Genomic DNA, 21,527 nt, shown 5'->3' with positions numbered 1-21,527 from the left:
ACCCCATGGACTGTAGCCAGCCAGGCTCCTCTGTCTGTGGGGTTCTCTAGGCCAGAATACTGGAGTGGGTTACCATGCCTTCCTCTAGGGGATCTTCCCAACTCAGGGGTCGAACCTAGGTCTCCTGCGGCTCCTGCATTGCAGATGGATTCTAAAGGCCCTGCCTTCAGAAATAAATAAGTAAATTTACTAAGTGAATAAAAATAAATAAATAAAACATGAGTGATAATGTATTTTAATCATATAGTTAAAATCAAAGTTTTCCTCTATGGCCCATACACACCAAGGCTCCATCCAGCCTGGCCTCTCGACCTCAACCCAGAGAGTCGGCCAATACTCTCGAAAGATTAATTCACTGCAAAGATGACATCCCCAGTGCCTTCATTCTTCCACCACTATTCGGTTAGTCAATCACGGATATTTCTTGACTATGGCGAAGCCAGAATGGATAGCACTGGTCTTGGAAGACCTTGGTCTTTTACCACTATATTGTGACTTTCTGAGATGATTCGACTCCCAGAGAAATACAGCTTGAAGGTCCACCAGATTGTTTTGTCTTTTCAGGCATGATAAATCTCTTTGTCAAGTGTGGTGACTACAGATCTTGATTTGGGTCCTGGGTCAAACATTGGCCCTCCGCAAGCTGAAGATAATTCCTCCCTAATGTTAACGAAGCGGATAGATGGCTGAGACATATCAGGAGACAGGAGACTTCAGGAGGAAGGGGGCACCTGGGCAGGGGAAGGGGAGGCCCTCGCCTCTCCCTGATCCACACATTCTGGAGCTTTCCATACTCTGCAGGAGCCACATTGCCTTCACATCACAAACCACTGAATTAATTTGCTCTCAGACTTCTGAGCAGTTAGAAGTCAATAGTGGGCCTGGACATCACCCAAGAGGCTCGGGGAGCCACTGAAGTTGGTGAGGACACAAGACGGGGTGGCCCAAAGCCTCCATCTCCATGAGGCCTGGGTGAAACCTCTGGGGGAAATGATGTAGGCCACTTGGGAAAAGAGGGTTTTCTTTTTATGCCTGTTGGAAATAGGCATTTTAGAATTGTCAGGTCACAAAATGTTTTAAAAATGAATATGTTTCTAAACAGTCTAGGAGGTAAATGAATCATCTATAATTGTTCTCCTGAGCAAGCCCTTAGCATCCATGGACTTTCTGCAGGCTGGGATGCAGGCTGGTTTGATTGGCCTCCAGCATCTGCTCACAGTGTAGTCTTTGGGAAGTTACTGAACCTCTCTCTGTGCATCAGATTCTCCACCTGTAAAACTGTCATCTCTCCCTTATTGGGTTGTCAGGATTTAAATTATCTCATTAGAATATAGTATTTAGAACAGTTGTTGTTATTGTTCAGTCGCTCAGTTGTGTCCAACTCTTTGCAACCCTATGGACTACAGCATGCCAGGTTTCCCTGTCCTTCACTGTGTCCCACAGTTGGCTCAAACTCATGTCCACTGAGTTTGTGATGCCATCCAACTATCCCATCATCTGTCGCCTCCTCCTCCTGCCCTCAATCTTTCCCAGCATCAAGGTCTTTTCCAGTGTCTGATGCATATTGAGCACTCAGTAGAATGTTTGAGTCCATTTGTTATTCTACTTTGATACAAGGGTTAGGCCACAAAAAACAAAATGTCAATGGTGTTTTTTTTTTTTTTTTTTTACCTCAATTTATTCATAAAGAGTTCCAAGAACCACCAGGCTGTGGTATTTCTTCTGGCTCCACCCTCCAAAATACCCTGATAGTCTCTCAAATTGCATCTTGCTTTAGAGAATTCCAGAAAAACATCTATTTCTGCTTTATTGACTATGCCAAAGCCTTTGACTCTGTGGATCACAATAAACTGTGGAAAATTCTGAAAGATATGGGAATACCAGACCACCTGATCTGCCTCTTGAGAAATTTGTATGCAGGTCAGGAAGCAACAGTTAGAACTGGACATGGAACAACAGACTGTTTCCAAATAGGAAAAGGTGTACATCAAGGCTGTATATTGTCACCCTGCCTATTTAACTTATATGCAGAGTACATCATGAGAAATGCTGGACTGGAAGAAGCACAAGCTGGAATCAAGATTGCCAGGAGAAATATCAATAACCTCAGATATGCAGGTGATAACACCCTTATGGCAGAAAGTGAAGAGAAACTAAAAAGCCTCTTGATGATAGTGAAAGAGGAGAGTAAAAAAGTTGGCTTAAAGCTCAACATTCAGAAAATAGATGGGGAAACAGTGGAAACAGTGTCAGGCTTTATTTTTCTGGGCTCCAAAATCACTGCAGATGGTGACTGCAGCCATGAAATTAAAAGACGCTTACTTCTTGGAAGGAAAGTTATGACCAACCTAGATAGCATATTCAAAAGCAGAGACATTACTTTGCCCACAAAGGTCTGTCTAGCCAAGGCTATGGTTTTTCCAGTGGTCATGTATGGATGTGAGAGTTGGACTTTGAAGAAAGCTGAGCACTGAAGAATTGATGCTTTTGAACTGTGGTGTTGGAGAAGGCTCTTGAGAGTCCTTTGGACTGCAAGGAGATCCAACCAGTCCATTCTGAAGGAGATCAGCCCTGGGATTTCTTTGGAAGGAATGATGCTAAAGCTGAAATTCCAATACTTTGGCCACCTCACGTGAAGAGTTGACTCACTGGAAAAGACTCTGACGCTGGGAGGGATTGGGGGCAGGAGGAGAAGGGGAGGACAGAGGATGAGATGGCTGGATGGCATCACTGACTCGATGGACGTGAGTCTGGGTGAACTCCGGGAGTTGGTGATGGACAGGGAGGCCTGGTGTGCTGCAATTCATGGGGTCGCAAAGACTCGGACACGACTGAGCGACTGAACTGAACTGAACTTAAAGGCTATAGGGCATTCGTGTGGTGGGTTAGAGCATGCTGCCTGCCTTGTACCACACAATTAATAGTGTTTTATGACCATTGATATTAGGATGAGAGCGGTGACAATAAAATGAAAGGAGAGCAGACAATATCAGCCAGCCAAAAAAGGAAAATGCAAATGCCATACACACACCTAAAGGCAGAGGCAAAGCCATCTTTCCTCTTTCCTGTTTTATTGGGCTCCCTCCATACTCTGAGCTCTACCAAGACAAAAGAGAGAATTGTTCCGTGTAAAATGACAGGCTCCATGGCTGCTTCCAACAGGGCGCCCTCATTTTTCTAGAATCAGAATGTGGGCTTAGCCAAGCCACCGTCTGCTCCTGGAGAAGGACTGCCCAGGAGGCTAGCGTGGGCCCAGGCTCACTTGGCTCCTGCTGTGCTCCTGCAGCCTCCCTCCTCCCCCCAGCCGCCCCGCCCCAATCTGAGCAACCCTTGGCAGGCCCCACGTTGCAAGCCTGCCCCTCTGCATAATGTGGAAAGCATTGACTCGGCGGCAGTTTAAGTGCAGCAGCAATGCTTTCATCAAAGCCTCTGTTCCCACTGTGCGCTCAGGAAAGCAGCTGGTGAACGTCGTGTCCTGTGCTACAGATGGACCGGTGGAGGCAGGCCCAGTGCTCAACGCATCGACTTAGACAGGTGTTTGAGTCTGCGTTTTCCAGGTGGCCAGAAGGAAGCTGATCATTTGGTGAAAGAGGAAGTCACGCGGGAGAGGAATAGTCCCCTCTCACTGGCAAGAGCACAGAGCCAGCCACTTGGCTTTCATCCATCTGTTCACCAGACATGGTCTTAAAGCCAGCACATGTTCCCTTGGGGGTTCATTCTTCCTTTGAATTTTAATGGCGAGTAAGGGGATTCTGCTGTCAGCTCCCGCTCTTTCGGTGAGAATGGTCTTTTGGTCTGGGGAGTTAACCAGGTCACCAAGATTAGTGGCAGCTGGCATTTCCAGTCAGGGCATCTCAGCTCCATCAGTCCAGGCTGCCAGGTGTGCTGTGAGAAGCGGAAGGAGATGCATGGTGTGTTTCTCCCTGCCTTTGTGTCCACCTTCATGAGTAGAGGGCAGTGCAAGGGACACTTTCTGGCCCCTGAAATGACAGATGCCACCCACAGCTAGCCTAGCCAGGAAACCACAAACAAAGACGAAACAGCTGCTCCTTGGAAGGCAGAAAGCAAGGACACATCCAAGAGCTTTTTTGCAGCAAGAAGATTCACAAATGATGTTTCTGTATAATCAGAAGCAAAGGGGATCAGTAACCCCCTCTATTGGGGGTTCCAATGACTTGAGCTCCCATGACTACACAAGGTAAAAATGCCCCAAATTTCCAAGGTGAACCCAGGAAACCCAAAGGGCTAATTAGAAGAATTTAAGGGAATGATAACAAGGGATTATTTGTATCACACAAATGATACAATTTAAGGGAATGATACACAATGATACAAGGGAAAGCTCACAAGTATAGAAATTAAGACCAGAAAAATCCCCCAGGAGGACTTCCAGAGAGAACAAGGAGGGGAGAAAGCAAGCCTGCAAATCCCTGAGAACTCCTATGAATGAATTTGGCACTCTGAAACTATCTTCAAGGTGGGGAGGTAGAATCACCTTTCTTAAGTTCTGTCCAAGAGTTCAGGGTAAACGGAGCACATTTGTCATAACAAAACGGGAGAAAGGGGGTGGGAAGGGGCCTTCTCATAAGGCCACCTGCCCCAGAGCTGGCACTGTGAGGCTCCGGCTCTTTCTGCTTGAGTCTCGTGGGGGGTAGGAAGGCAGCTGTCAGTTTTCACACAGCACTCAGTTCTGGCAAGAGAGCAGATTCAGTGGAAGCCAAAGCCTTGTCAGGAGTGTCCATCAGCCCCAGGATGCTGCAGCCTCTGCTGACTGGTCATGGGTCACAGCACTGTGGGAGCTTCTGGCCTCTTACCTCTGACCAGAGAAATCATACTCCCTCCCCCTGGAAAGCCCAAGGAAGCCTGTTTCTGGGATTTGGGGTACAGAATCAACCTGTCCAAATAAGTGAGAGTATCCCAAAGATCAAGGCTGGTGCCATCTATTAGCATTTATTTATAACTCATATTCTAAACTGTTTCAAAAGAGATCAAAGAATAATAAGGTCATATATACACAACTGGGCTTCCCTAGTGGCTCAGATGGTAAAGAATCTGCCTGCAATGCAAGAGATCCGGATTCAATCCCTGGGTCAGAAAGATCCCCTGGAGAAGGGAATGGCTACTCACTCCAGTATTCTTGCCTGGAAAATTCCAAGGACAGAGAAGACTGGTGGGCTACAGTCCATCGTGTCACAAAGTGCTGGACCCAACTGAGCAACTAAGTACATATATACACGTGTGCACAGGCTGGTCTGGTTAAAATGAGGGTGGCACTCAGCCATGACACTCTTAAAATTTGAGTTCACATAGCTCTTTGTGTGAAGCCTGAGGGGTGTCCTGCACATATAAGATGTTTAGCCACCTCCCTGGCTTCTACTGGGAAAGATTGAGGGCAGGAGGAGAAGGGGACAACAGAGGATGAGACGGCTGGATGGCATCACCGACTCGATAGACATGGCCTTGGGTGGACTCTGGGATTTGGTGATGGACAGGGAGGCCTGGCATGCTGCAGTTCATGGGTCACAAAGAGTCGGACACAACTGAGCGACTGAACTGAACTGAACTGGCTTCTACCAGCTAGATGTCTCTACTTGAGATTTACTAGATTAAAATGAAGATGTTAAATAGATATTGTAAGAGATATACAATGATCAGAAGTTATAGACAGAAATAAGGATTCTGATGTTTGTTTTTAAATTCACATTAACTTTAGCCTGTTTAGGATCAGAAGGAAGGAAGCCAGCAGAGGCAGGAGCTGGGTTCCAACAGTCCTAGTGTTGTTGATGTTCCAGTGTTCCTGCGTGAACTCACTTGGTCCTTACGATTATCCCTATTTTACCAATGAGAAAAATGAGAGAGGTTAACTAACTTTTCTAAGGATGACCAGCTATTAATAAAAAGCAAGAGGGCCACAATATGGCCAGCTGGGTTGGCTGAACTGCTAGACCTACGCTGTCCCACAGGACAGCATGAGGCGTGTGTGGCCACTAAACATATCATAGTCCAAAATGAGAAGGGCTCTAAGCATCTTTAAAAGCAGAGACATTACTTTGCCAACAAAGGTCTGTCTAGTTAAGGCTATGATTTTCCCAGTAGTCATGTATGGATGTGAGAGTTGGACTATAAAGAAAGCTGAGCGCCGAAGAATTGATGCTTTTGAACTGTGGTGTTGGAGAAGACTCTTGAGAGTCCCTTGGACTGCAAGGAGATCCAACCAGTCCATCCTAAAGGAGATCAGTCCTGGGTGTTCATTGGAGGGACTGATGTTAAAGCTGAAGCTCCAATACTTTGGCCATATGATGCGAAGAGCTGACTCATTTGAAAAGACCCTGTTGCTGGGAAAGATTGAAGGCAGGAGGAGAAGGGGATGACAGAGGATGAGATGGTTGGATGGCATCACCAGCTCAATGGACATGAGTTTGGGTAAACTCCGGGAGTTGGTGATGGACAGGGAGGCTGGCATGCTGTGGTCCATGGGGTCGAAAAGAATCGAACATGACTGAGCGACGGAAATGAACTGAACTGAAGTATAAGAAACACTCTAAATTTCAGAGATCTGTTGAAATGATATTTTGACTATGTTGGATTAAACAGGATACATTGTTAAAATCCACTGTGCCTTTAACAAATTTTTTAATGTGGCTACCAGAAATTTTAAAAATACAGATGTGGCTTGCATTAAATTTCTATTAAGCAGTGCTGTGCTAAATAATACTATCTCCCCTTGGATCAGTTTTAAGAAAGGCTGAAAAGGAAAAGAATATACTGTGGGCCAAGATGTAGATACCCTTAGCAATGGAATCAATATCATCACCTTTGGTCACCAAACCAAACATAAATACAAGTCAACTCAAAGAAATCTTTTCTTTGAAATAAAGTTACCTGTAAAGTTGGTAAAGAGTCAAATGAGAAAAAATAAAAAGAGTTTCAAAGTCTTTTTTATCAGGTTCATACATCAGCACAGTTTTACTCTTCATTGATATCAAATGCTAAGTACTTGGCCCCGAATCAGCCCTGAGTAGACCTGCTGCTGGGCTGGCTTAAGCACACCCTCTCTTCCTCCTGATCATTCTACTAACTTCATCTTTGTGCATTTCAGCTGGTCCAGGGCAAAGGGAAATTTCCTATTATCATATAGTTCCAGTCACTGGCAGATTAAAAAAAAAATCTTCCATGGATATATCATTCAGAATGAGTCTCAGGGGCTTTCTTGCTATTTGTTCCACCCATAAGGTCCCTTGTGTCTTCTCCCCTTGTCTGGAAATACCACCTTCCATCACAATCCCACCTCTTCTCCAAGGCTAGAGCACGTGCTCAGTAGGTAAGCTGGTAGATTGAAGTGTCCTGACTCTGTTTCACTGTGATCAGGGACCAGATCCGCAAAATGGGCTTGATGGTAGTACCAACTTCATAGAGTTGTTGTAAGGATTAATATATGAATGCACATACCACCCATGGAACACTACCTGGAGTGAGAGCACTAAGTGCTTTCTAAATTCAGTTGCTGGCATTTTCAGTTGTCTTTGCATTGAAAGGGAACTGAACTATGTGGGTGAGGAAACTCCTGTTCCCATTTACCCATGAACCTGAGCTAACTGTCTGAAGCCCTGAGGAGCTCAACGTGATGGCAGAGAGCAGGCAATGCACCAGGGATGGAGCCACAGCAAGAAGAAAGCTGCTCCTACCACATTGTTATTAGTGCCTGATGAACAACTCTGATCATCACACAGTTTAAAATTATGGGATTCGGGGCCAAAACCAAGCGATTTGTTTCAAATCGGTAAATCCCCTGAAGAGGAAGTCTCCAAAGCAGACACCAAGAGAGCACACCCAGAAGGCTCACACAGAGCTGCAAAGGGCTTTGTTGGAAAGGGATGGAGGTTGTGATCTATTCCAGTGCGGGGAGGGTTACAGGATAGAACAAAAGCAGGCAGGCAGGATATGGAGGAATGGTACCCCACCTCCCTCTTCGATCAATAATGGGAGATGGATGATGGTACCCGCTGAATAACCTCACTTTACAACTTTTATGCGAAGGTTTGACAAATGACACCAGCGAAAGGTACAAGGGAGTGATTAAAACCAGCCCTTGTGAAAGGCAGAGATAACTATCCTGGGGCTCAAGTCTCCTTGAGTTCCCCCCATTATCACCCCCAATCCCTGACACTGCCATGAGTTTTCCAGAGTTTTCCAGAACCTTTTCATCTAATCACATCCTTCATCCCTCCCTTTACTGCTCTCCATACACTAACTTGTCTTTAGGACCATTTTATCCAGTCCAGTCTGTCTTGCTGGACTTAGAATAAAAGCCTTCATTCATTTGTTCATGCATTCAATGCACCAAAATACTCATCAGCTTGCTATCGAGGCAGGAATTTTCTGTGTGTGTTTAGCAGTAACAACGTTCCGGAAATCCTTACAAAGACTTTTTCCTATTGGGGAAAATCACCTGGAACTCCAATTAGAAACAGATTCTCAGATCTCAAAGGAGATTTACTGAATCAGAATTTCCCTGGGAAATGATGCTCTCTGGGAAGACCCAATGAGTCTCATCATCTGGGAAGCCCAGAGACATGGGCTGAGCTTTCTTGTGCCACTTCATCTGCAGGGACTTGTTGCTTAGGGTGGGGAAAGTCACTTAAGCTCTGATCTTTAAGCCCTGACCCTTACTTGACTGAAACTCTGAGTCAAACTCTGATTCAAATGGTGATCCATGAAATAGACAAAACCAGAGATTTTTTACCAGCTGAGCCATCAGGGAAGCCCATGAAAGAGGCAAAACCCATCAAAGGCAAAATTGCAGGGATCCAGACTTGCAGACATGTGAACGGCTCCCAGGGATGGAAATAAACCAGATCAGAGCCATTGCAGCTGAGGGCCGTGCCTACTAAGAGGCCAGGATGTGGCAAGAAATGTCAGAAGGCATTCTGACATGGAGAGGAAATGAATTATACTCAGAAAAGGCAATCTTCAACATGGTCTTAGTCTTCTCTGCATTACTCAGAGGTGTTGGAAAATGTCACCCTACCTGCTGGTAAATGTGCGTCTTTACTTCCTTCTACTACACTCATTGGCAGGAAAACAATTCACACAAGCCCTGTTTTTTAGCATGTTCTGACCTGCTTCCCGGAGTGAGAAGAATATGGAAAAGAGCTGCATATAAACACCTTGAGAAAATGTGCTTAGGAATCCAGGCCTAAAATAACAAATGACTTGACTCCAAATATGTGGGCAGCTTGTCAGAAATCAAGCCCCCCTCCTCCCTTTACCCTGAGTAAAAAGAGACACGGACTATGCTTAAAAAACCTTTCCTTTGTCCAGGCAGAGGCCTCACTGGGCGCCACATTGATTATTTCCTGCAAAAACTTGGCGGATGATGCTAAGATAAGCCAGAGCTAGGTTTAGCACGCAGTTTATTGATACTGGCTCTTAAAAATAAATAACAAAGTGAGTCCTACCAACTCTATCTTCCCTGTCCCCAACTATCTCCGTATGCTCTACATCTGCTGTATTAAACATAACACAGCTATTATTATGTGTCAGCACCTGCTCAAGAAACCCTGTGGGAAGGGGCAGGAGGAATAAGAGAGCACCCTTCCAGGGTGGCCCATGGGACATGAGAGGACAATTAAGGCATTAAGAGAAAGGATCAATGAGCAGGCTTCTCAGGAGGCCCTTGTAGCTGCTACAGTTGTCAACACCTATACAAGCTAACATGAAAAGTAATGGAAAGGTAAGATGTCTGAAATTAAGAAACACTTGCTCTTTGGAAGGAAAGTATGACAGACTTAGATAGCATGTTAAAAAGCAGAGGCATCGTTTTGCCAACAAAGGTCTGTATAGTCAAAGCTATGGGTTTTCTAGTAGTCCTGTACAACTGTGAGAATTGGACTGTAAATGAGCACTGAAGAATTCATGCTTTCAAATTGTGGTGCTGGAGAAAACTCTTGAGAGTCCCTTCAACAGCAAGGAGACCAAACCAGTTAATCCTAAAGGAAATCAACTCTGAATATTTATTGGAAAGACTATAGTTGAAGCTACAATACTTTGGTCAAATGATGCAAAGAGCCAACTCATTGGAAAAGACTCTGATGTAAGGAAAGATTGAAAGCAAAAGGAGAAGGGGACGACAGAGGATGAGATGGTTAGATGGTACCATGGATTCAATGGACTTGAATTTAAGCAAACTCCAGGAGATAGTAGAGGACAGAGGAACCTAGCAGGCTACAGTCCATGAGATCTCAGAGAGTTGGACAGGACTTAGCGACTGAACAATAAGAAGGCAATGGCACCCCACTCCAGTAGTCTTGCCTGGAAAATCCCATGGATTGAGGAGCCTGGTAGACTACAGTCCGTGGGGCTGCTAAGAGTCGGACACGACTGAGCGACTTCACTTTCACTTTTCCCTTTCATGCATTGGGGAAAGAAATGGCAACCCACTCCAGTGTTCTCGCCTGGAGAATCCCAGGGATGGGGGAGCCTGGTCGGCTGCCGTCTATGGGGTTGCACAGAGTCGGACACGACTGAAGCGACTTAGCATAGCAATAACAAAAACATTCCTGATCCTTAAAAGAGAGGCCAAACTTGTTGAAGGTGACAGCTGTTAATAATACAAATGTTTATGTCACTTTTTTGCTTGTGTGCTAAGTCACTTTAGTCGTGTCTGACTCTTTTTTGATTCTGTGGACTGTAGCCAATCAGGCTCCTCTGTACATAGGATTTCCCAGGCAAGAATACTGGAGTGGGTTGCCATGCCCTCCTCCAGTGGATCTTCCCGACCCAAAAATTGAACCCATGTCTCTTAAAGTCTCCTGCAGTAGCAGGTGGGTTCTTTACCACTAGTGCCGCCTGGGAAGTCTTTCACTATTATGGGAGGGGGTTAATCTTAGGCATTGGAATGGGCAGGATGACCTGGAATACAGAGCAAGAGCATTACAGGAGCCCCAGCTCTACCCTTGGAACAAAGAGACAGCCACCACATGCCTCAGACTGTGGGTCACAAATGATCACTTTGAGAAATCCAAAGAAAGAAAACTCCCGGGTAAAAGAATGAGCTTGGTGTTAGCTGCCTAGTTGACGACCTTTTCCCTTTTATTTATTTATTTATCTTTAACTGTCCTTCAAGGGGACAGAAAAGCAATTTTCATGCTATGGCCCTAAACATCAGTTTATTCCTCCAACAGTGTTCTGAGCATGCCCAGTAGGAATGATTTAACACTGCGCTGACGACTTGCTACAGAAGAACGTCATGTGGAAAGGTAGTCTGCCACAGCTAATGGGCTCTTGTTTCAAAGGGATGCTGTGTGTACATTACCAGTGTATGGAGAAGGTGCAGAAAGGCCCAGGCAGCCATTAGGAATGGAGTGTTGTTGATGATGAAAAGGCACTTTGCCGGGGAGGGATTGGTGGGAGAGAGAAGGCTTATCTGTCTTTTTGATTAGAAATGCATGCTTCCTTTCATCATCTGAGCTGAAAAATTGGCTTCTGCTCTTGGTTTATGAAACCATTTTTCTTTTTCCTTTCTTCCCAGGTTTGCAAACTCTTAATAAATTAGTTACTGTGAGGTACATGGGTGCCACAATAACCTTAGAGGCTTTTCCCAAATGCACCCTTAATATTTTATAAGTATTTAAATAGATTTATTCAATTTGAGCCAGCTGATTTATGAAAGCTGGCATTCTGGCATGAAAAGGGGGTTCAATGCAGATTAAAGCTGATCCAAACAAATTTAAGAGGTACTCCCAATTCATATGAATTTTTTTTTTCCCTTAGGAGTTAGAGTAAAACTTTTGGATAAAGTTGATTGTGCAAACAATGTAAAGAAACAGCTAAGGCTAGAAGCTTAAAATGGGAGCATCAGGCCTGTGGTCACATAGAACATTCTGAACAGTTCGTTCATTGATTCATTCAATCAACCTAACAGAGAACACTGGGAATTGTGCTAAGTGCTGGTGCCTTTCTCTCCATCTGTTTGGTCCAGCTTTAAAAGTTTATATGATAAAATGAAAGTGTCTATATAGCTCTCAACTCATGGAAGAAAATAACAGTCAGATCATCTTATATGAGTTACCATTCTGAATTGCATATATAAGTTACCGCCTCACCCCACCCTCTCACCCCATTTGATGGAAAGGACAGCCAAACCAGTGAAAGTGTAAGAGTCTGCTGGGAGTTCCTATGAGATGACTCTCAAGCAGGTCTGGGTTACACAACACCAGTCACCCAGTCATATATTAGGCATCATTATATCCTCTGCTGGAACTAGTGCTTCCAAAGAACATCCAGAGCCTCTCATCAAAATCAGATTCCAATTGATTCACTTTGCTGTACACACAAAACTAATTCAACATTGTAAACCAGATTGTTGTTCAGTCCCTAAGTCATGTCTGACTCTTCGACCCTATGAACTGCAGCACACTGGACTCCCCTGCCCTCCACTATCTCCCAGAGTTTGCTCAGGTCCACTGAGTCGGTGATGCCATCCAACCATCTCATCCTCTGCTGCTTCCTTCTCCTCCTGCCCTCAATCCTTCCCAGCATTGGGGTCTTTTCCAATGAGTTGGCTCTTCACATCAGGTGGCCAAAGCACTGGAGCTTCAGCTTCAGCATCAGTCCTTCTATTGCTATTCATGGTTGATTTCCTTTAGGACTGACTTTGTGATCTCCTTGCTGTCCAAGAGACTCTCAAGAGTCTTCTCTAGTACCACTGTTCGAAAGCATCAATTCTTCCGTGCTCAGACTTCCTTATGGTCCACTTTCACATCTGTACATGACTACTGAAAAAACCATAGCTTTGACTACACATATCTTTGTCTGCAAAGGGATGTCTCTGCTTTTTAATACACTGTTTAGGTTTGTCATATCTTTTCTTCCAAGGAGCAAGTGTCTTTTAACTTCGTGGCTGCAGTCCACAGTGCTTTTGGAGCCAAGAAAATAAAATCTGTCACTGCTTCCCCTGTTTTCTCATCTATTTGCCATAAAGTAATAGGGCTGGATGCCATGACCTCTGTTTTTTGAAAGCTGAGTTCTAAGCCAGTTTATTCACTCTCCTCTTTTACCTTCATCAAGAAGCTCTTTAGTTCCTTTTCACTTTTTGCCATTAGAGGGGTATCATCTGCATATCTGAGGTTGTTGATATTTCTCCCAGCAATCTTAACTACAACTTATGAGTCATCACATAAACCAGCTATACTCCAATAAAAAAATCAGATTCCAGACTCCAGTGGCATCACTCAAACAAAGTCTCTCCCTGTATGTCCAAGTAATCTATACAAAACTAAATTCTATGCTACGACTAAAAAACAAAGCAGACTTGGAGATTTCTATCACGTCACAAAAGCTTCAGACAGTATTGTGTGTGTGTGTCTATGTCTGTGTGCATGGATGCCTAGTTGCTAAGTCATGTTTGACTCTTTGTGACCCTATGGACTATGGCTCACCAGGCTCCTCTGTCCATGGGATTTTCCAGCCAAGAATACTAGAGTAGTTTGCCATTTCCCAACCACGGGATCGAACCCAAGTCTCCTGTGTCTCCTGCACTGGTAGGCAGATTCTTTACCAATGAGCCATCAGGGAAGTCTCAGAGAATATTAGCCAGAATTAAAGAAAATATAAATCATCTTCTCAAAATATATTTTTTGTTATTTACCAAATGTCTACAGACATAATATTTGTCAATTTTTAAATCTAAATAGTCAAATCCAATCGTAAAGAGGATGAAATATGTTAGAAAGTACACAATGATCAATTTCAAGCAGCATAATAGATAATGCCCCAGTGATCCTTTAGAGAGTATATGAACAATTAAGGTAATTATCCATACCAAAAACTATTTTATGGAAATGTGCTTCAAAGAAACAAAATTACATTAAAGTCTAAATGATCAGAAAGCAGCAGCCACGTGGGCAATCTTTCTAAGGCCTTACTTTTTCTTTTCTCTACTACTATCTGTTTGACTAAGAGAGCTGAAAATTATACCATTTGTGTTAGTATCAAATGCAAATGGAATAATTGTCCCTTCTCTAATCAAAACACATTTGTGGATTGAAATACCACACAGGGCAATTTTCAGTTAATCATGGATGTTAATAAATATGACTCTAAGCTCATAAACAAACATTACTTTGACTAATATAATATAGGAAATTATTGCTAAGCTTGATCAGACATGTAACAAAAACTGAACTTTGAAGAGAGTCAGCAAATTAGCTATCTGAAATAGAGATAAGCAGCAACAGTAATGAAAGATTAGATTTAGCTAAAAAGCTTCGACAAATCATGCATTAGCACTAGGAAATATTTAAAGCTGGCTTTGCTGAAAATGGCAAATATTAAGTATTATTAGAGTATTAGCTTCTTTAAAGAGCAAAACCCAGATGCTTAGTGATTGGAGATTTAAAAACTGGAAAATCAGGTTTATCAAAGTCAGTTACCCAGAGCTTGAATTATATCAAAGCCCCTAACAACAAACAGTGTTTTCAAATGAAATAGAAATATTTAATACTCATTCTATTTCCATCACTGAGCTTAAAAACCAATATGAGATTCCTTCCTTTAGCCTTTTCTAAATGTAAAATAGGTATTTATTTTGGTGACAAAATATCTTAAATGTCTATAAAAAGTATTCCAATCATATATAAGACAAGGACTAAATTCAGACCTGTAGAGACAGTAATACAAGAAAACCTTATGGCACTATTTCTGCCTCCTGCCACATATTTAAAACACTAAGCTTAAATCCCAGACTTCTTAGGTATGCTAAAGCCAAAAGATCTTTTTTCTAGGTTTACTATTTCAAATTCTAATGTTTCTTTAGAACAGTTCTAATATGAGCTTTTCTCATTTGCAAAAGTGAGGAAGCCTCCACTTGCTTTATGGGTACCCTCTGCAAAGTCTGCTGTTAGGTCACAGGAGAGAAATGCCCTTGAAGCAACAGTAGGGTAAGCAAATATTAACATATAGGTTTTAGAAAGAAGAAGCGGTGTTTTATCTGTTACAATTTATTTTCATCTCTAGGTCAATCTGCAGATTTATCTCTACAAATCTAACCAGATAAGTGAAGTATAAGATCATATTCTAAGCATCTATGAAATGCAAGCTTTCATCTGAAAAACTGCAGTAAGGAAACCCCCAAATCAGCACTTCCTTTGGATGATTTGGGTAGCTATCTCACTCCCTTACTTTTATTGAAAATGTAGACGAACATCTAGCATTTCCTGGAGCCTGAATTGTATCAAAGCCCCTAACAACAAATGGTGTTTTCAAGTGAAATAGAAATATTTAATACTCATTCCATTTCCATCACAGAGCTTATAAACCAATATGAATAACAAATGAGTTCATACTAAAGGGGCCGTTTTCAATATGTGTGGAATCATTTTATGAGCTACTTTCCACTTTTTTAAAAACTCCAATATTCTCAAGACTGGCAATCAATCATACGATTGGTAAGAATAATAATTGTTTCTATTTACCAAACATTACATATTAATATATATCAGGCTTTGTGTTTCTGTTGCTTTAACTTTCTAAACACAACAATCCTACCAGAAAGATACTATTATTTAACCTTCATTTTTGAGATGAGAAAACTGAAGCTTAGTGTGGAAAAGAAATTTATCCTAGTTAATGGTCTAGTTGGGATTTGAACCTAACCAGAATTTGGAACTGCTAGTGACAATTAGTGAAAGCATAACCTTTTTCAACATACGCTGTTAGTATTCTGAATTGCTTACATTGAAATATTCTGGGCAAACCAAAATTGCAAAATGTCCCCATTCTACATGGAGTAAGAGAAAATAATTACCTCTATTTAAAAAAATAGAATTTCTGTTTTTAGCTTTAGAATCACAGCTTGTTGCCCCATTTTCTCCATTATCAAGGAAATAGAGTAAAAGAAATATTTATTGTGCTGTGGGTCCTTGCCTGAGTCCACTTGTCCTACTTCCTTACTGAAAACCAGACTAAATATTTTGACTGTCTATATTTTTATATTTCCAAAAGTAAGGAATAAATTTTATCTGGAATTCTCTAACCAACTCCCCAAATGGTTAGCAGGCGTTGCATTCTATTGATATAATTGCACCCATGCACACTCGTGGCCTGACTCTTTCTGGGTCCATCCATCCTTGGACATTTCTGATATGAAATCCATGAAAAGTGCTGGATGCTCTGAAATTCACTGTTGGAAGACCATGAAGAAGGCAATGAATTTTCAAGGCAGAGGATCTTAAAGGACCTATAAATGAAATAGGTCAAGGATGAGGCACATAAGTGGCTAAGGAAAAAGAAATCTCCATTTAGTTTATACAACTTCAGCTTCCCTGTCTGTTCAGATTCCATATAAGGAATAGTAACTTTTCAAGCCAGCGGGCCTGGACATATTTCTTGGCCTTATAATTCTCACAGTTCTAGACATTCCAAGGTAGAGGGTCATTCAAACACAGTTGTAATTTCTTGTGTATATTTATTTCCAAAGTATCTTATGCATAGTTTCCCAATGAAGTCATAGAGGGGGGTTGGGGAATGTTAGCTGGGTTTTTTCCAATCATGCCCAGAGGAAACAGTCAAAAGGACTGCTCTGGGCTCCTCAAGCAAAAGGGCCAGACTGGAATTTCTCCCATGTCCCATTCACTTGAACTGCAGCTTTTGTCTTGGAGATGATGTAAGAAGAGGAGAGAGAAGAAAGGCTTTCATGAGATTTAAGGAATAAACTTCCCTATAAACACTTAAAGCAGATTGCTAGGCTTATGATAGAGTCCAACGCAGATATGCTGAGAGTCCAGCTACTGGCACTCAAGCAACTCCTCAAATTCCAACCACTCACTGCCTTGGTGATTGGTCACCTCATCTGCGAAACAAGCAGGACAGATCAAGATGGCAGCAAGTCATTACATTTTCGAGAAACTCTTCCTAATTATATGACAGAGACTACAGAGAATATAACCTGGTTTCGGAAAGCACGAGTGAGTGAGTGAAACTCACTCGGTCGTGTCCAACTCTATGCAACCCCATGGACTAGAGCCTGCCAGGCTCCTCTGTCCATGGAATTCTCCAGGTAAGAATACTGAAGTGGGTTGCCATTTCCTTCTCTAGTTGGAAAGTTAAGGTGTAGCCATTTATTTTTGCTGTGACTTTGAGCAAATAATGAACCTGCTGGAATTTGAGATGGAGAAAATCTAGCACAGATTGAGGTACAGGGATATTTCGGTGCAAGGAATCCTCAGTTGTATGACATAAGCAGCTGCCTACATCTGCTAGTATGTTCAGCATGGAGGTTGCTGAGAGGGACATTATACAAGTATCCCTGGTTCCCAAAGCTGGGCCCATGGCCAGTCAGATCTAGCCTCGAAAGGCAGGATCAGGCTCCATGCACGTTAACACTCAGCCATAATGTGGCCCTCTTCTTGCATGTGTTTGGCTGCTCTACACCACCCCCACCCTCAGACTCCTACCTTTTTGTTACAAGGACTGCAGGATACAAGATAAGACTTTGTCTTAGAAGACTCCCTAAGAAGGCTTCCATGCTGAAAGCAAGCAGGTTTCCAATGGAGCCTAGAGGGCACGTATCTATGATATCCAATTAACTGGGAGTTCATTTAGCAAACACAATTCCCTTTATTTGATGTGGTTTCAACGTTGCTTACGAGCTATATCCTACTCAGGAGTATGAACTCTCCAATTATTTGCCTTACATTATGAATCATTTATCTAGTCAATCTAATATTCTTCCCTTATGCATCTTAATACCTCAATTAACTATTATGAGTCATTTGTTATTTGTATACCAGAAAACTGCTTTTCGAGTTATTACTTATTGGTCATAATCAATTAGGGAAGTTTTAGACTATGGCTGTCTTATATAAATACACTGGTAAAGTTCAACTCCTATGATTTCTGACAATTAAATTGTTCTGTCACTTGGGGACTCTCATTAATCTCAACTTGTCATCCTTGTTTATGCAGGTTATAATGGGCTATGTGTGCAAGTGAAACGAGATGCTAAAAGCCTTGGGCTTTTTAACTCTTTGATGAGAATTGAAATACTTTCTTAAAGTGGTCACTTTGATTAGTAGAGTCTGAAGAAACTGTGTTATGGATAGCAGCTCATCAATTCTGCTATAATCCACGGCAATTTTTATGTAGATTTGTGACTAAGAAACCAGAAATAGATGAGTCGGCTCCTACCAACCTGACGCTCTTTTTTCTATTTCTTTTTGTTTTATTATTTTTTTAATTGAAGTATAGTTTATCTTGGGGCTTCCCTAGTGTATGGATGTATATTCTTTTTCAGATTCTTCTCCCTTATATGTTATTACAAAATACTAAGTATAGTTCCCTATGCTATACAGTACCAAAGGGGAAAGGGGAGGGGAGGGATAAATTAAGAGTTTGGGATTAACATATATAAGATATATAATGAACAAAGACCTATTGTATAAGCCCCTAGATTCTTGATGCTTGTATGTCCAGAAAAGGAAATCTCAGAAAAACATCTCAGAAAAAATACCTACAAAAAATCAAATTGTATTGCTCTCTGTCTTTACCGGTCAACTTCTAAAAGCTCTGGATATAACTATTACACAAGTGGGTGAAAGAAAAGAGGCAACAGAGTGGTCAGAAAGGTCCTGGGGAAAAAATGTAGATGCCAAGTGTCATCAAAAAGGATTTGATCCATGGCTGGGATTTAAATGCAGGGAGTTGTTATGAGGGCTACTACGGGATTAGTATTAAGATACAATTTATTGTACATCATTATTTATGATGTGAAATATGCAAACAGTGCACTAATTAAATTCAGGTGTTCCTACCTATAGCAAAACCTCTGACAATAATTAAATTATACAAAGTGACCCAAGTCAACAGATTAGAAATCTGAACAGAAATCTAAGAGCTTTAATAAAGTCATAAATCACTGTAAAGGAAATGGTAGGTATTATTATTACATTGAGAGTGAGCCTGAAAAGAATGTGTAATAATAGAGCTGATGAAAAACGGATCTGCAATAGAACTGTAAGGAACAAGGAGAGTTCATTTGCTCAGATCAAGCTGCTAATCAGAAATTGGTTTGAAAAAAGAACAATTTGGCAATTTTTTTTTTTAAATTTTTTAAAGAGTCCACATTCAGCACTGCTGACTTCCCAAGAAAATTCAAGCCGTCTCATGTTTATTAAGCATGGTAGAGAAGGACCAAGTTCATTCTTTGGGCCAAGCTTTAGTAAGAGTGTTCTGAGTGCTGTAATACCTTTGGACTCATTTCAGAAAAGCAGTCCCTCTTATGCAAGGACTTTGCTCCCAAAGTTGGAATAAAATCGCTACTTAACATCAAACATCCTTTGTTAGGATTCTGTGATTCTATCTTACTATTCTGTTCCCTCCTGTACACAATGCCACTAGTGTCTTTCCTATATCAATACAGCTATCATTGATTGAGTGCTTGTTGCATGCCAAGCACTGTACTATATTCTAATTTATCTGCACAACAACCCTAAGAAGTAGATATTCTTATCATCCCCATTTTATTCTCAGATAGGAAGGTTCAGTAAATTGCTCAAGGTTAAGGCAAGGATGTGAGCCCAATCTGCCTTCCTCCAGACTCCAACTTGAGCCACTCCACTAGCTTGCCTCCCCTGCCTAATTTACCTTTGAACCCCATGTCAATTCCCACTGACCCTTCCTGAATCTAAGGACCTTAATAGCAGCTGAGTTATCTGTGGTGTCAAGTCCTTGTCAACAAGAACAGTGCCTTGTTTACTCTTAAATCTCTCTCTCCCACAGCACTAAACCCAAAGCGGTTATTGATAATACTGGAGGGAGATAGTGAAAGAAAGAGGCGGCTCACAAGAAGGAATTGTTGAACTTAGTGACAGTGTACCGATTCAGCATGGAAGGCCCTATGATAAAGAAATGCAATGGAATATCAGTTAGGAAACATGGTGGCTCACCCACCTCTACTACTAGGTGGTGTGCATTATTGAACAATTTAGCTTATCTTGGCCTCCATCCCTCATGTATAAAATGAGGGGTTGGCCCAAGTGACCACTCTGATCCCATACAGCTCCCACATGCTCTGATCTCATATTCATTTAAAGGTGTTTCTTCACAGCCCCACCAGTGACCAAGATAAACCTGTCTTGTATGAAATTGTTTCCATGTTCCAAGCACTTTGTATACATTATCTTCCTGTTATCCTTGTAACAGCTCTGTAAGGATAGTATCATTCTTCTCCAGCAGAGAAAGTGAAACTTAGCAGGTTTACAAGCTCAAGATCATGTGGTCAGTGAGTGGCAATAAGGTAAGCCTGATCTCATACATTTAGACATTTACAAGTCTACCAGAGCTTGAGAATTGTTGAAACTCTTAGCTAGATGGCTTCTTAGAAAGCACAAAATACCATCCTGTGACCCCAAAAAGTTTCCAATGTGTTTTCCTCAGTCAACAGAAAGCTGGGACTTGACTTGAGAAAATGAAACAATCACTGAAATGTGATTTTTGGAATTGCAATGTGCACAGTCACAACTACATCTCTAACCCTGGGCAAGCATCTCACAAAAACATCAGATCACTGCGAATCTGTCAACACTTGGCTGTCTCCTCCATGTCTCCAAAGGCTGGGCCCCAAGGGTACTTTCTGTCTGTACTATTTGGTTGTCACTTAATCATAGACTCCCTCATCTAGCCAGTTGCTTCACGCGCCTTACCCTGGCCTGGCCAACACAAACACATGTTCCTTAAGAACAGAAACTCAGCTTTGTATTTTCTTCCAGACTTACAGTATCCACAAGCAAGTTGAGCTCATTAAGTGGTCTTCCCTTTCATCCAACCTATTCATCACATTTTCAGCAGAGGATTGAGCTACATGTTCCTGCTCTGCCCCAATTCTGATGCCCCAAGAGTACTAGCAAGCCCACAGTTCACCTGTTACTTAACTGGAAATCACCACAAAGGGTGTTTGGCATCACATCGTGCTGCTGAGCCTGGCATTTGAGTGCCAAGGAAAGCATGGTGTCAAGGTGAGAAAGTTGAGAAGAGATGCCTCCTGCCTTCCAGAGGGGTTTGGTTTTAATAGTGTTCTTCAGGTGATAGCTTCTTATCAGTTCAAGGTAGGCTTAAAAACAGGCCCAAGAGAGATAGAAGATGATGGAATCATCCCAAGATCTCAGGGAATCCTGCCAGCCCCTTCCTTTCCATGCTGTCCCCGCCTTACTCCTATCCAAGCTGAGGGCAAACAACCTGAGATTCCTTCTACTTGGCAGTACAGATGACACACTGCCTGACTTCTGGTTGAACAAACGGTGCACAGCAGAAAAATTCTTCAAGAATCTTAAGAAGACAGAATCCCAGGTTTTGGTTTTTGTTTTTTAATGTATCCACTTAAAATCATATCTCTGCTTGTAGAGCAAATGGGGCTTGGGGTAAAGGTCTTCGAAGACGATGAGCTTTGCAAATCAAGGGAGAAAAGTCTTAATCCAGGAAGATTCTGCAGTATGACAACAGGCAGTTGTCACATAGGACAAAGTTGTTTGATT

Source organism: Bos taurus, chromosome 11 (assembly GCF_002263795.3).
Source record: "Bos taurus isolate L1 Dominette 01449 registration number 42190680 breed Hereford chromosome 11, ARS-UCD2.0, whole genome shotgun sequence".
NCBI lineage: Eukaryota > Metazoa > Chordata > Mammalia > Artiodactyla > Bovidae > Bos > Bos taurus.
This window is presented reverse-complemented; position numbering follows the sequence as displayed.